Source organism: Gorilla gorilla, chromosome 2 (assembly GCF_029281585.2).
Source record: "Gorilla gorilla gorilla isolate KB3781 chromosome 2, NHGRI_mGorGor1-v2.1_pri, whole genome shotgun sequence".
NCBI classification, from domain to species: Eukaryota; Metazoa; Chordata; class Mammalia; order Primates; family Hominidae; genus Gorilla; species Gorilla gorilla.
The window spans coordinates 144,726,934-144,740,191 of NC_086017.1; the positions used below are offsets into that span (position 1 = coordinate 144,726,934).

The following is a 13,258-nucleotide window of genomic DNA, read 5'->3' on the forward strand; positions in this document are numbered from 1 at the left end:
AGCCACCACGCCCAGCCTATATACATTATTCTTAATCCTCACAAAGATGCCCTCATTTTATAGCTGTAGAAACTGAAGATAAGAAAACTTATGGGGCTTATACTAAATTACATAGCTAGAAAGTACAAGCTCTGGAATCAGGCTGGCTTCACCACTTACCTGTGTGAAGCCTTGGGCAAGTTATTTTAACCTCTCTGTGCCTCAGTTTCCTCATTTGTAAAATGAGGATAATAATCATGATTCTTTCATTCATGCTGAGTTGTTGCAAGGATTTTATTTTATTTATTTTTTTCTGAGTTATATTATGTGCCAGGTTCAATATTGTTTTATATACCTATCTGAATTACATTTCCCCATGTCTTTGTGAGACATGTCTTTGTGAGACAATAACTATTGTTATTCCCATGGAGAAAGATGAAGAAAGTGATGCATAATGCGGCCAAGTAGCCAGGGTCATTCAGCTAGCCCCAGGAGTCGGATGGGACCCAGGTTTGGGGGACTGCTGCTTGTGCTACCTCCTGATTACTAATTAAGATTCTTCAGTATCTTGATACAGGGAAGAGGTGTCCTGGTTGGCAGGCAGGAGTATCCTGGTCAATGGAAAGTTATATCCTTCCATTGTAAGTTAGTGAATTTGGTAAGCAAGAGTCAGCCCTTGAGCCCAAGCACCTCTTAAAAGCACCTCTGGTCACTGAAAAAGAGTTTCTCAACTGCCATCTTTTATTCAACAAATAGTTATTGAGCAGCTACTATGTGCCAGGCCACTGGAAATAAAGCAGAGAATGAGATGGACAAAGAGCTCACATTCTAGTCGGGGTGGACAAACATGTAACCAAATAAGCAAGACTAGTTTTCAATATGTGAGATGCTATGAAGACAATAAAATGGTATGATAAATAATGACTAAGGGAGTCAGTAAAAGGTCACTGTGTGCAGGTGGTACCTGAGCTGAGACCTGACATGATCAGCCAGTTATGAGACTCTAGAGAAGGGTGCATTAGGCACAAGGACAGACAGTGCAAAGGTCGGAGTGAGATCCGCATGTCAGACAGACTACAGGGTGGTGGCCAGGATGGCTGGAGCAAGGTGAGAGGTAGAAAGTATGATGCAAGATGAGACTGAGAGCTGGGTATGGGCCTTGCAGGCCATAGAAGGGATTTCAGTTTTATTCTAAGCACAACTGGAAACCCGTGGAGGATTTTAAGCAAGAGAGTAATATGACCAAACTCTAAATCATTTTGATTCTATCAAGGGACACCCTTCCACGTAGAGCTTCCCTCTAACGTAATCTTGTAATCTTGAATTTCAACAGATAGAAACATTTAAAGAGCCAGATAGTAAAACTGGTAATGCCACTCCATCTTGCTTAAGTTAGAAACATTTAAAGAGCCAGATAGTAAAACTGGTAATGCCACTCCATCTTGCTTAAGTTACAATCTCTCCTTTACAGGATTCCACAGAATTCTGGCAATCACCATTTCACTTACGTGATGACTGTAATTCATATTCTCGTGAAATGTTAGAATATAATGGTCCACATTTTATGAATGAAGAAAACAAAATATGAATATCTTCTTTAAGGTCAATAATAGAACCAGAAAAGAAACTGAGAAATCTTTCTTTGTTACATGTGTTTTTTTTTTTTTTTTTTTTTGAGATGGAGTCTTGCTCTGTCACCCAGGCTGGAGTGCAGTGGCATGATCTCAGCTCACTGCAACCTCTGCCTCCCGGGTTCAAGTGATTCTTCTGCCCCAGCCTCCCGAGTAGCTGGGACTACAGGCGCATGCCACCACGCCTGGCTAATTTTTTGTATTTTTAGTAGAGACGCGGTTTCACCGTGTTAGCCACGATAGTCTTGATCTCCTGACCTCATGATTCTTGCCTCGCCCTCCCAAAGTGCTGGGATTACAGGCATGAGCCACCACGCTCGGCCTATTAAATGTGTTTTTAACACAGTCCACCTTAATTTCTCGTTCCATACAACTGCACGTTCTGAGCACATTTCTTGCATATTGTATTGGTTTTACTGTCCTGCTGGTACTCAGTCCTGCAGTAGGTGCACTTCACAACAGGGTGTGCAATCCGACATTCCTTGCACAGCTGCTGCCCCTGAGACAGCACCTCGAAGGGGAAGCGCTGGTGGTACTTGGTGTAGGCGTAGAGCGCCGCCATGTCCGGCCCGGGCCGCGCTCACCGAACCGCCAGCCCAGCCCACTGATTTATCTCGTTGCAAGGATTTTAAAGATAATGCACAGAGGGCCGGGCACAGTGCCTCACGCCTGTAATCCCAGCACTTTGGAAGGCCAAGGCGGGCAGATCACGAGGTCAGGAGTTCGAGACCAGCCTAGCCAACATGGTGAAACCCCGTCTCTACTAAAAATACAAAAATTAGCTGGGCGTGGTGGCGGGTGCCTATAGTCCTAACTGCTTGGGAGGCTGAGGCAGAAGAATTGCTTGAAACTGGAAGGCGGAGGTTGCAGTGAGCCAAGATCATGCCACTGCACTCCAGCCTGGGCGAAAGAGCGAAACTCCGTCTAAAAAAAAAAAAAAAAAAAAAGATAATGCACAGAGCCTGGTACATAGAAATTACTGAATTCATGGTAGTTGTCGTTATAAGTCGTGGAGTCAAGATTTAAATCCACATCTCCTTAGCTCCAATTTCTTCATTCTTTTCTCTCTGATCCAGCATAACCAGGTGTCAGGCACTTCTGTGTCCATGATCTCATAGAATCTTCATAATACCTCTGTGAGGTGAATATTTCTGGCTAGCTTTTATGCTTGTAGGAAATAAGGCACAGAGAGGTGAGGTGACTTTACCAAGGTAATCCAGTAAATAAAGCATTCTATTCTAGCTCCACGGATTCTAATATTTCTTCCCCTATGTTACCTCTCATCCCAGTGCATGGAGGTTCACAGGCATAATATAAAGGAACATTTTCCTCTACAATGGTTTGCTAATAGCCTCTATATCTAAGGTAGTCAGTCAAGATTATGAGCTAAGTCAGTGGCCCAACCTGAGACTATGACAGGCAGAGTTCTGTTCCCATAAGAGTCAGCTCCTGCCAGGTTCAGAAAGCTCAGGCCACAGAATATGCTGTTAATCTTGAGAAAGTCCTTCAGGAGAAGGAAGCTGTCTCTCCCTCTTTTTCTCCCTCTCTCTCCCCTGCTCCTACACCACACACACACACACACACACACACACACACACACAATGCTTATAAGAGTCTTCACCCTTGGGACAAGCAACTAACCATTGAAAAGAGATGGCTTATATAAGACTTTTCTGTTCGGAAGCCTGAAAAGTGAAAACCAGCTGTGATATGGTTTGGATCTGTGTACCTGCCAAATCTCATGTTGAAATGTAATCCCCAGTGTTGGAGGAGGGGCCTGGTGGGAGGTGTTGGGTCAGGTTGTCTAAAGTGCGTGGCACCTCCCCTACTCTCTCTTGCTCCTGTGTTTGCTGTGTGACGTGCAAGCTCCTTGCTTTGCCTTCTGCTGAGAATAAAATCTCCCTGAGGCCTCCCCAGAAGCTGAGTCCTGATGCCAGCACAATCCTTCCTGTATAGCCTACAGAAACATGAGCCAGTTAAACTTCTTTTACTATAAACCACCCAGTCTCAAGTATTTCTTTATAGCAATGCAAAAACAGCCTAACACAAGCTGCCAGGCCCAGTTCATAGTTCCCCAGCAAACCAGTGCTAGGGAGGATTCCAAAAGACAAAAATAGAAAGAAATTCCAAAAATGCAAATACCTCAGAGAGGAATGTTTTGGGGTTTCTTCATCAGGATAGAAAGAAAGTTAGAGCAGCAGAAGCCTTTTGCTGGAGCTTTCTCTGATCCTCCCTGTACCACCTCTGCCCAGCGGCTCTCCACACCACAGCTTAGTCCTGCAGACACCTGGGGAGAACAGACATTTCTGTAGCTACCCAGGGGCCTCATCTGGCACTTAGACAAGTTTTGTTCCACCTGCACACATTTTTAAGTAGTTGCTAAAAATTTTAAATTATGAGATTTTACCTAAGCTTTTGGATTTTTGTTGTTTTGCTTCTTTTGAAAAATCAAAGGTTCTGGCCAGGTGACTGTATTCTTGAGTGGTGTGAGCTGGAGTTGGGTCATGGTTGCCTCCTGATTATTTTTATGCCCAGACCACTAATCTTGTCTAGTCCCTGCAAGAATTTGGGTTTTTCACTTCAGGCCAACTGTGACCTCACCTCTGCCTGTCAAATGAAACAGATGTGGCTTTGCCTTGGCATTCAAAATTATTTCTAAGCATGGCTTATTCAGACTTACCACTCATGACTACACTTCGTTCAAAATTTTTCTACTCCTTCATCCTCTAACAGATATCTTATTTTCCCACATTAATGGCTTTTCTAGTGATTTTTATTTCCTCTAACATGTCTTCTTTCCGAACTTGGCCTTGGAACTCTTCCATATCCTTTAAAATCCATATGAAGGCCTTGCAGAATCTCCCAAATAAAGTTTTACGAACTTTCTTTCCTTCGATGCTCCAAAACAACCTTTTTTTAAAATTTTTTTATTTTTTACTCAGGCTGGTCTTGAACTCCTGGCCTCAAGTGATCCTCCCACCTTGGCCTCCCAAAGTGCTGGGATTACAGGTATGAGCTACCCCATTCCCAGCCCAACTTGTTATTCTTTGAAGTACTCACTCTGGATTTTCATAACTTCACATATTTGCACATTATGTTTTTTCTTCCTGGAATTTACTTCCCTCTTTCTCTGCCTGTTGAAGTCCTAATTGTTTTATACTCATTCATAAGCCACTCCCTCTGGGCTTCCTTCCCCATTTACCTGAGCAGAATGGGTTGATTCTTCTTCTGTGAGATGCATTTGTAGAAACATATTTAGTATGTAAATATATATACCATCTATTTGCATTATACACACACACACACACACAACATAATAACATATATAGCTTTTGGAGACAGAAAGCCCTGGATTCAATCCCAGCTCCACCATTTGCAAGCTGCTTGATTTCAAGCAAATAAATTATCTAAATCACGTCTGCTTCATCTATAAAAATGGCAGTGACAATGATAAAACCTACACCAAAGAGTCATAGTGAATATCAGTTGCCACACAGCTAACCTCTCAGTAAAGTCTCACTAGTGCTTTTATCCCTGTATTAGCACTAGTTTCTTTGAATAATTATTTGGGGGAATGTGTCTTCCCTATCAGCCTGTGGGCTTCAGTGTGGGGACTGTGTCTTATTCATCTTTCTAGTGCTTAATAAATATGTATTGAATGAACCAATTCACTATTATGTATACATTGGTTTCATGACCTCTACTTGAGGGTTAGCTCCTTGAGGTTGCACCTGGGCCTTTCTTTTTATGATGTAAGCTCCATGATCCTCCAGGGCCTACCACAGTGACTTTAGCAGGCCCTTAATGTGTAAATACTTAGCGAACGATTGAATGGACTTCCCAGAGTCCAGCTTTCAAAGACCATTGATGAACAAGAATCTGTGTTAGTAACTGCTATGTGCCAGGAACCGTACACATATCATTTCCTTTAAAGAGGACATATCATTTCCTTTGAAGTCAGACCAGGAGCAGTTGTTCATGCTGGTAATCCCAGCACTTTGGGAGGCCAAGGTGGGAGGACTGCTTGAGCCCTAGAGGTCAAGGATGCAGTGAGCTGTGATTGCGCCACTGCACTCCAGCGTAGGTGACAAAACAAGACCCTGTCTCAAAAAAAAAAAAAATAGATTTCTGTATTAACCTTTACCAACACTTAATCCTCACCAACATGCTGTAGGGTTAATATACTGTTTTAGAGGAGGAAACAGAGACTTAGAAAGGCTAAGTAAACTTGTAAGACTTCAGAATCCCATTTCAGTAACACCACTCTTCTTAGCCAGAAGTTTTTTGTCAATATCTAGTAAATAGAACAACACTTCTCAACTGTCTCTGTTCTAACCTGGAGCAATGGTTGCTAAAAATAGGGCCCTGCCCCTCACTCCCAGCCCACCACTCTTCTGTTAAGGACTTTTAAATACTTTCTTTTTCTCCTTGTCTTTCCCTTCCTCCACTTTTCTAAAGGAATGGAAAAATCTTCCTTGTGAAGAGGCTTGGAATAAGAGAGCTATGATCATGTTCTCAGGGCCCAGTGCAAAATGTAAATGCGGGGCACCTTGTTCAAAAAAAAATTTTTTTTTTTTTTTGAGATGGAGTTTCACTCTGTCGCCCAGGCTGGAGTGCAGTGGTGCAATACCAGCTCACTGCAAGCTCCGCCTCCCGGGTTCACGCTAATTCTCCTGCCTCAGCCTTCCCAGTAGCTGGGACTACAGGCACCTGCCACCACGCCCGGCTAATTTTTTTTTTTTTTTGTATTTTTAGTAGAGACGGGGTTTCACCGTGTGTTAGCCAGGATGGTCTCTATCTCCCAACCCCGTGATCCGCCCACCTCGGCCTCCCAAAGTGCTGGGATTACAAGCGTGAGCCACCGCGCCCGGCCCCCTTGCTAAAAAATTATCAAGAATTTAAAGATGGCTGACAACAGAGCATTTAATTGAGTGTCCAAGAGCAATCCTGCCGTTTCTGAGAGCAGAGTCCTGGGCAACCGCACAAGGCTGCAGGCCTCTAGAGGCATGCCATGCCCCCAGACCTCAACTGTTTTTCCCATCAAAAATCAGTATCACCAGCTTTTGTCCTGCCCAACTTTCCAAACTTGGCTGCCATTAATTTCTCACATCCCTGCATGCACCAGCCACTCCCCTTAAGTAGAGGTGAAGAGAATTCCTCTTCTTCTTCTCCCATAACATGTTTTAAATTTAAAAAAAAGAAATTTAACCAGGAGTGGTGGCTCACACCTATAATCCCAGCGTTTTAGGAGGCTTGAGGCAGGAGGATCACTTGAGCCTAGGAGTCCAAGACCAACCTGGGCAACGTAGCAAGACTTCATCTCTACAAAAAATAAAATGAGTAGGGCATGGTGGCACGCACCTGTAATCCCAGCTACTCAGGAGAATGAGGCGGGAAAATCACTTGAGCCCAGGAGTTCGAGGCTGCAGTGAGCTGTGATCCCACCACTGCACTCCAGCCTGGCTGACAGAGTGAGACCCCATCTCAAAAAAAAAAATAAAAAAAATAAGCTGGTGATGGTAAAGCCATGTTATGAGCTTTAAGGACATTGAAGTCATTAAGATTCCTGGAAATGGCTACAAAAAATTTTTAAAAAACAAAAACCAGAGGAACCAAGATGGCCGAACAGGAACAGCTCCGTTCTACAGCTCCCAGCATGAGCGACGCAGAAGATGGGTGATTTCTGCATTTCCATCTGAGGTACCAGGTTCATCTCACTAGGGAGTGCCAGACAGTGGGCACAAGAGAGTGGGTGCAGCACACCGTGCGCCAGCTGAAGCAAGGCAAGGCATTGCCTCACTCAGGAAGCGCAAGGGAGTTCCCTTTCCTGGTCAAGGAAAGGGGTGACAGATGGCACCTGGAAAATCGGGCCACTCCCACCCAAATACTGCGCTTTTCTGACAGGCTTAGGAAACGGCGCACCAGGAGATTATATCCCGCACATGGCTTGGAGGGTCCTACGCCCACGGAGTCTCGCTGATTGCTAGCACAGCAGTCTGAGATCAAACTGCAAGGCAGCAGCGAGGCTGAGGGAGGGGCGCCCGCCATTGCCCACGCTCGCTTAGGTAAACAAAGCAGCCGGGAAGCTTGAACTGGGTGGAGCCCACCACAGTTCAAAGAGGCCTGCCTGCCTCTGTAGGCTCCACCTCTGGGGGCAGGGCACAGACAAACAAAAAGACAGCAGTAACCTCTGCAGACTTAAATGTCCCTGTGGGACAGCTTTGAGGAGAGCAGTGGTTCTCCGAGCATGCAGCTGGAGATCTGAGAACGGGCAGACTGCCTCCTCAAGTGGGTCCCTGACCCCTGACCCCTGAGCAGCCTAACTGGGAGGCACCCCCCAGCAGGGGCAGACTGACACCTCACACGGCCGGGTACTCCTCTGAGACAAAACTTCCAGAGGAACGATCAGACAGCAGCATTCGCAGATGGCGAAAATCTGCAGTTCTGCAGACACTGCTGCTGATACCCAGGCAAACAGGGTCTGGAGTGGACCTCTAGCAAACTCCAACAGACCTGCAGCTGAGGGTCCCGTCTGTTAGAAGGAAAATTAACAAACAGAAAGGCCATCCACACCAAGAACCCATCTGTACATCACCATCATCAAAGACCAAAAGTAGATAAAACCACAAAGATGGGGAAAAAACAGAGCAGAAAAACTGGAAACTCTAAAAAGCAGAGCGCCTCTCCTCCTCCAAAGGAACGCAGTTCCTCACCAGCAATGGAACAAAGCTGGATGGAGAATGACTTTGACGAGTTGAGAGAAGAAGGCTTCAGACGAACAAACTACTCCGAGCTGCAGGAGGAAATTCAAACCAAAGGCAAAGAAGTTGAAAACTTTGAAAAAACTTTAGACGAATGTATAACTAGAATAACCAATACAGAGAAGTGCTTAAAGGAGCTGATGGAGCTGAAAGCCAAGGCTCGAGAACTACGTGAAGAATGCAGAAGCCTCAGGAGCCGATGCGATCAACTGGAAGAAAGGGTATCAGTGATGGAAGATGAAATGAATGAAATGGAGCGAGAAGGGAAGTGTAGAGAAAAAAGAATAAAAAGAAACGAACAAAGCCTCCAAGAAATATGGGACTATGTGAAAAGACCAAATCTGCGTCTGATTGGTGTACCTGAAAGTGACAGGGAGAATGGAACCAAGTTGGAAAACACTCTGCAGGATATTATCCAGGAGAACTTCCCCAATCTAGCAAGGCAGGCCAACATTCAGATTCAGGAAATACAGAGAATGCCACAAAGATACTCCTCGAGAAGAACAACTCCAAGACACATAATTGTCAGATTCACCAAAGTTGAATTGAAGGAAAAATTGTTAAGGGCAGCCAGAGAGAAAGGTCGGGTTACCCACAAAGGGAAGCTCATCAGGCTAACAGCGGATCTCTCGGCAGAAACCCTACAAGCCAGAAGAGAGTGGGGGCCAATATTCAACATTCTTAAAGAAAAGAATTTTCAACCCAGAATTTCATATCCAGCCAAACTAAGCTTCATAAGTGAAGGAGAAATAAAATACTTTACAGACAAGCAAATGCTGAGAGATTTTGTCACCACCAGGCCTGCCCTAAAAGAGCTCCTGAAGAAAGCACTAAACATGGAAAGGCACAACCGGTACCAGCCGCTGCAAAATCATGCCAAAATGTAAAGACCATCGAAGCTAGGAAGAAACTGCATCAACTAACGAGCAAAATAACCAGCTAACATCATAATGACAGGATCAAATTCACACATAACAATATTAACTTTAAATGTAAATGGACTAAATGCTCCAATTAAAAGACACAGACTGGCAAATTGGATAAAGAGTCAAGACCCATCAGTGTGCTGTATTCAGGAAACCCATCTCACGTGCAGAGACGCACACAGGCTCAAAATAAAAGGATGGAGGAAGATCTACCAAGCAAATGGAGAACAAAAAAAGGCAGGGGTTGCAATCCTAGTCTCTGATAAAACAGACTTTAAACCAACAAAGATCAAAAGAGACAAATAAGGCCATTACATAATGGTAAAGGGATAAATTCAACAAGAAGAGCTAACTATCCTAAATATATATGCACCCAATACAGGAGCACCCAGATTCATAAAGCAAGTCCTGAGTGACCTACAAAGAAACTTAGACTCCCACACAATAATAATGGGAGACTTTAACACCCCACTATCAACATTAGACAGATCAACGAGACAGAAAGTTAACAAGGATACCCAGGAATTGAACTCAGCTCTGCACCAAGTGGACGTAATAGACATCTACAGAACTCTCCACCCCAAATCAACAGAATATACATTTTTTTCAGCACCACACCACACCTATTCCAAAATTGACCACACAGTTGGAAGTAAAGCTCTCCTCAGCAAATGCAAAAGAACAGAAATTATAACAAACTGTTTCTCAGACCACAGTGCAATCAAATTAGAACTCAGGATTAAGAAAGTCACTCAAAACCGCTCAACTACATGGAAACTGAACAACCTGCTCCTGAATGACTACTGGGTACATAATGAAATGAAGGCAGAAATAAAGATGTTCTTTGAAACCAACGAGAACAAAGATGCAACATACCAGAATCTCTGGGACGCATTCAAAGCAGTGTGTAGAGGGAAATTGATAGCACTAAATGCCCACAAGAGAAAGCAAGAAAGATCCAAAATTGACACCCTAACATCACAATTAAAAGAACTAGAGAAGCAAGAGCAAACACATTCAAAAGCTAGCAGAAGGCAAGAAATAACTAAAATCAGAGCAGAACTGAAGGTAATAGAGACACAAAAAAACCCTTCAAAAAATTAATGAATCCAGGAGCTGGTTTTTTGAAAGGATCAACAAAATTGATAGACCACTAGCAAGACTAATAAAGAAAAAAAGAGAGAAGAATCAAATAGATGCAATAAAAAATGATAAAGGGGATATCACCACTGATCCCACAGAAATACAAACTACCAGCAGAGATTACTACAAACACCTCTATGCAAATAAACTAGAAAATCTAGAAGAAATGGATAAATTCCTCAACAAATACACTCTCCCAAGACTAAACCAGGAAGAAGTTGAATCTCTGAATAGACCAATAACAGGATCTGAAATTGTGGCAATAATCAATAGCTTACCAATCAAAAAGAGTCCAGGACCAGATGGATTCACAGCCGAATTCTACCAGAGGTACAAGGAGGAACTGGTACCATTCCTTCTGAAACTATTCCAATCAATAGAAAAAGAGGGAATCCTCCCTAACTCATTTTATGAGGCCAGCATCATCCTGATACCAAACCTGGGCAGAGACACAATCAAAAAAGAGAATTTTAGACCAATATCCTTGATGCACATTGATGCAAAAATCCTCAATAAAATACTGGCAAACTGAATCCAGCAGCACATCAAAAAGCTTATCCACCATGATCAAGTGGGCTTTATCCCTGGGATGCAAGGCTGGTTCAATATACACAAATCAATAAATGTAATCCAGCATATAAACAGAACCAAAGACAAAAACCACATGATTATCTCAATAGATGCAGAAAAGGCCTTTGACAAAATTCAACAACGCTTCATGCTAAAAACTCTCAATAAATTAGGTATTGATGGGACGTACCTCAAAATAATAAGAGCTATCTATGACAAACCCACAGCCAATATCATACTGAATGGGCAAAAACTGGAAGCATTCCCGTTGAAAACTGGCACAAGACAGGGATGCCCTCTCTCACCACTCCTATTCAACATAGTGTTGGAAGTTCTGGCCAGGGCAATTAGGCAGGAGAAGGAAATAAAGGGTATTCAATTAGGAAAAGAGGAAGTCAAATTGTCCCTGTTTGCAGATGACATGATTGTATATCTAGAAAACCCCATTGTCTCAGCCCAAAATCTCCTTAAGCTGATAAGCAACTTCAGCAAAGTCTCAGGATATAAAATCAATGTACAAAAATCACAAGCATTCTTATACACCAATAACAGACAAACAGAGAGCCAAATCATGAGTGAACTCCCATTCACAATTGCTTCAAAGAGAATAAAATACTTAGGAATCCAGCTTACAAGGGACGTGAAGGACCTCTTCAAGGAGAACTACAAACCACTGCTCAATGAAATAAAAGAGGATACAAACAAATGGAAGAAACTTCCATGCTCATGGGTAGGAAGAATCAATATTGTGAAAATGGCCATACTGCCCAAGGTAATTTATAGATTCAATGCCATCCCCATCAAGCTACCAATGGCTTTCTTCACAGAATTGGAAAAAACTACTTTAAAGTTCATATGGAACCAAAAAAGAGCCCGCATTGCCAAGTCAATCCTAAGCCAAAAGAACAAAGCCGGAGGCATCACGCTACCTGACTTCAAACTATACTACAAGGCTACAGTAACCAAAACAGCATGGTACTCGTACCAAAACAGAGATATAGATCAATGGAACAGAACAGAGCCCTCAGAAACAACGCCGCATATCTCAAACTATCTGATCTTTGACAAACCTGACAAAAACAAGCAATGGGGAAAGGATTCCCTATTTAATAAATGGTGCTGGGAAAACTGGCTAGCCATATGTAGAAAGCTGAAACTGGGTCCCTTCCTTACACCTTATACAAAAATTAATTCAAGATGGATTAAAGACTTAAACATTAGACCTAAAACCATAAAAACCCTAGAAGAAAACCTAGGCATTACCATTCAGGACATAGGCATGGGCAAGGACTTCATGTCTAAAACACCAAAAGCAATGGCAACAAAAGCCAAAATTGACAAATGGGATCTCATTAAACTAAAGAGCTTCTGCACAGCAAAAGGAACTACCATCAGAGTGAACAGGCAACCTACAAAATAGGAGAAAATTTTCGCAACCTACTCATCTGACAAAGGGCTAATATCCAGAATCTACAATGAACTCAAACAAATTTACAAGAGAAAAACAAACAACCCCATCAAATGTAGGCAAAGAATATGAACAGACACTTCTCAAAAGAAGACATTTATGCAGCCAAAAGACACATGAAAAAATGCTCATCATCACTGGCCATCAGAGAAATGCAAATCAAAACCACAATGAGATACCATCTCACACCAGTTAGAATGGCAATCATTAAAAAGTCAGGAAACAACAGGTGCTGGAGAGGATGTGGAGAAATAAGAACACTTTTACACTGTTGGTGGGACTGTAAACTAGTTCAACCATTGTGGAAGTCAGTGTGGCGATTCCTCAGGGATCTAGAACTAGACATACCATTTGACCCAGCCATCCCATTACTGGGTATATACCCAAAGGACTATAAATCATGCTGCTATAAAGACGCATGCACGCGTATGTTTATTGCGGCACTATTCACAATAGCAAAGACTTGGAACCCACCCAAATGTCCAACAATGATAGACTGGATTAAGAAAATGTGGCACATATACACCATGGAATACTATGCAGCCATAAAAAATGATGAGTTCATGTCCTTTGTAGGGACGTGGATGAAACTGGAAATCATCATTCTCAGCAAACTATCGCAAAGACAAAAAACCAAACACCGCATGTTCTCACTCATAGATGGGAATTGAACAATGAGAACACATGGACACAGGAAGGGGAACATCACACTCTGGGGACTGTTGTGGGGTCGGGGGATGGGGGAGGGATAGCATTAGGAGATATACCTAATGCTAAATG

At 43.0% G+C, this 13,258-nt stretch overlaps 1 long non-coding RNA gene across 2 annotated transcripts; it reads right to left on the reverse strand.

The window, feature by feature from the left end:
- Positions 1-2,576: 2,576 nt before the first annotated feature.
- LOC134758097 (uncharacterized) lies at positions 2,577-4,915 on the reverse strand. 2 transcript variants are annotated; one of them, XR_010132931.1, is made up of 3 exons: positions 4,018-4,915; positions 3,753-3,897; positions 2,577-3,567 (listed from the first exon to the last, which is right to left on the reverse strand). It is a non-coding gene; the product is annotated as an uncharacterized lncRNA (long non-coding RNA). The 2 variants fall into 2 exon arrangements; XR_010132932.1 differs by having other exon boundaries at positions 2,577-2,777; positions 3,340-3,567; positions 3,753-4,915.
- Positions 4,916-13,258: the final 8,343 nt, after the last annotated feature.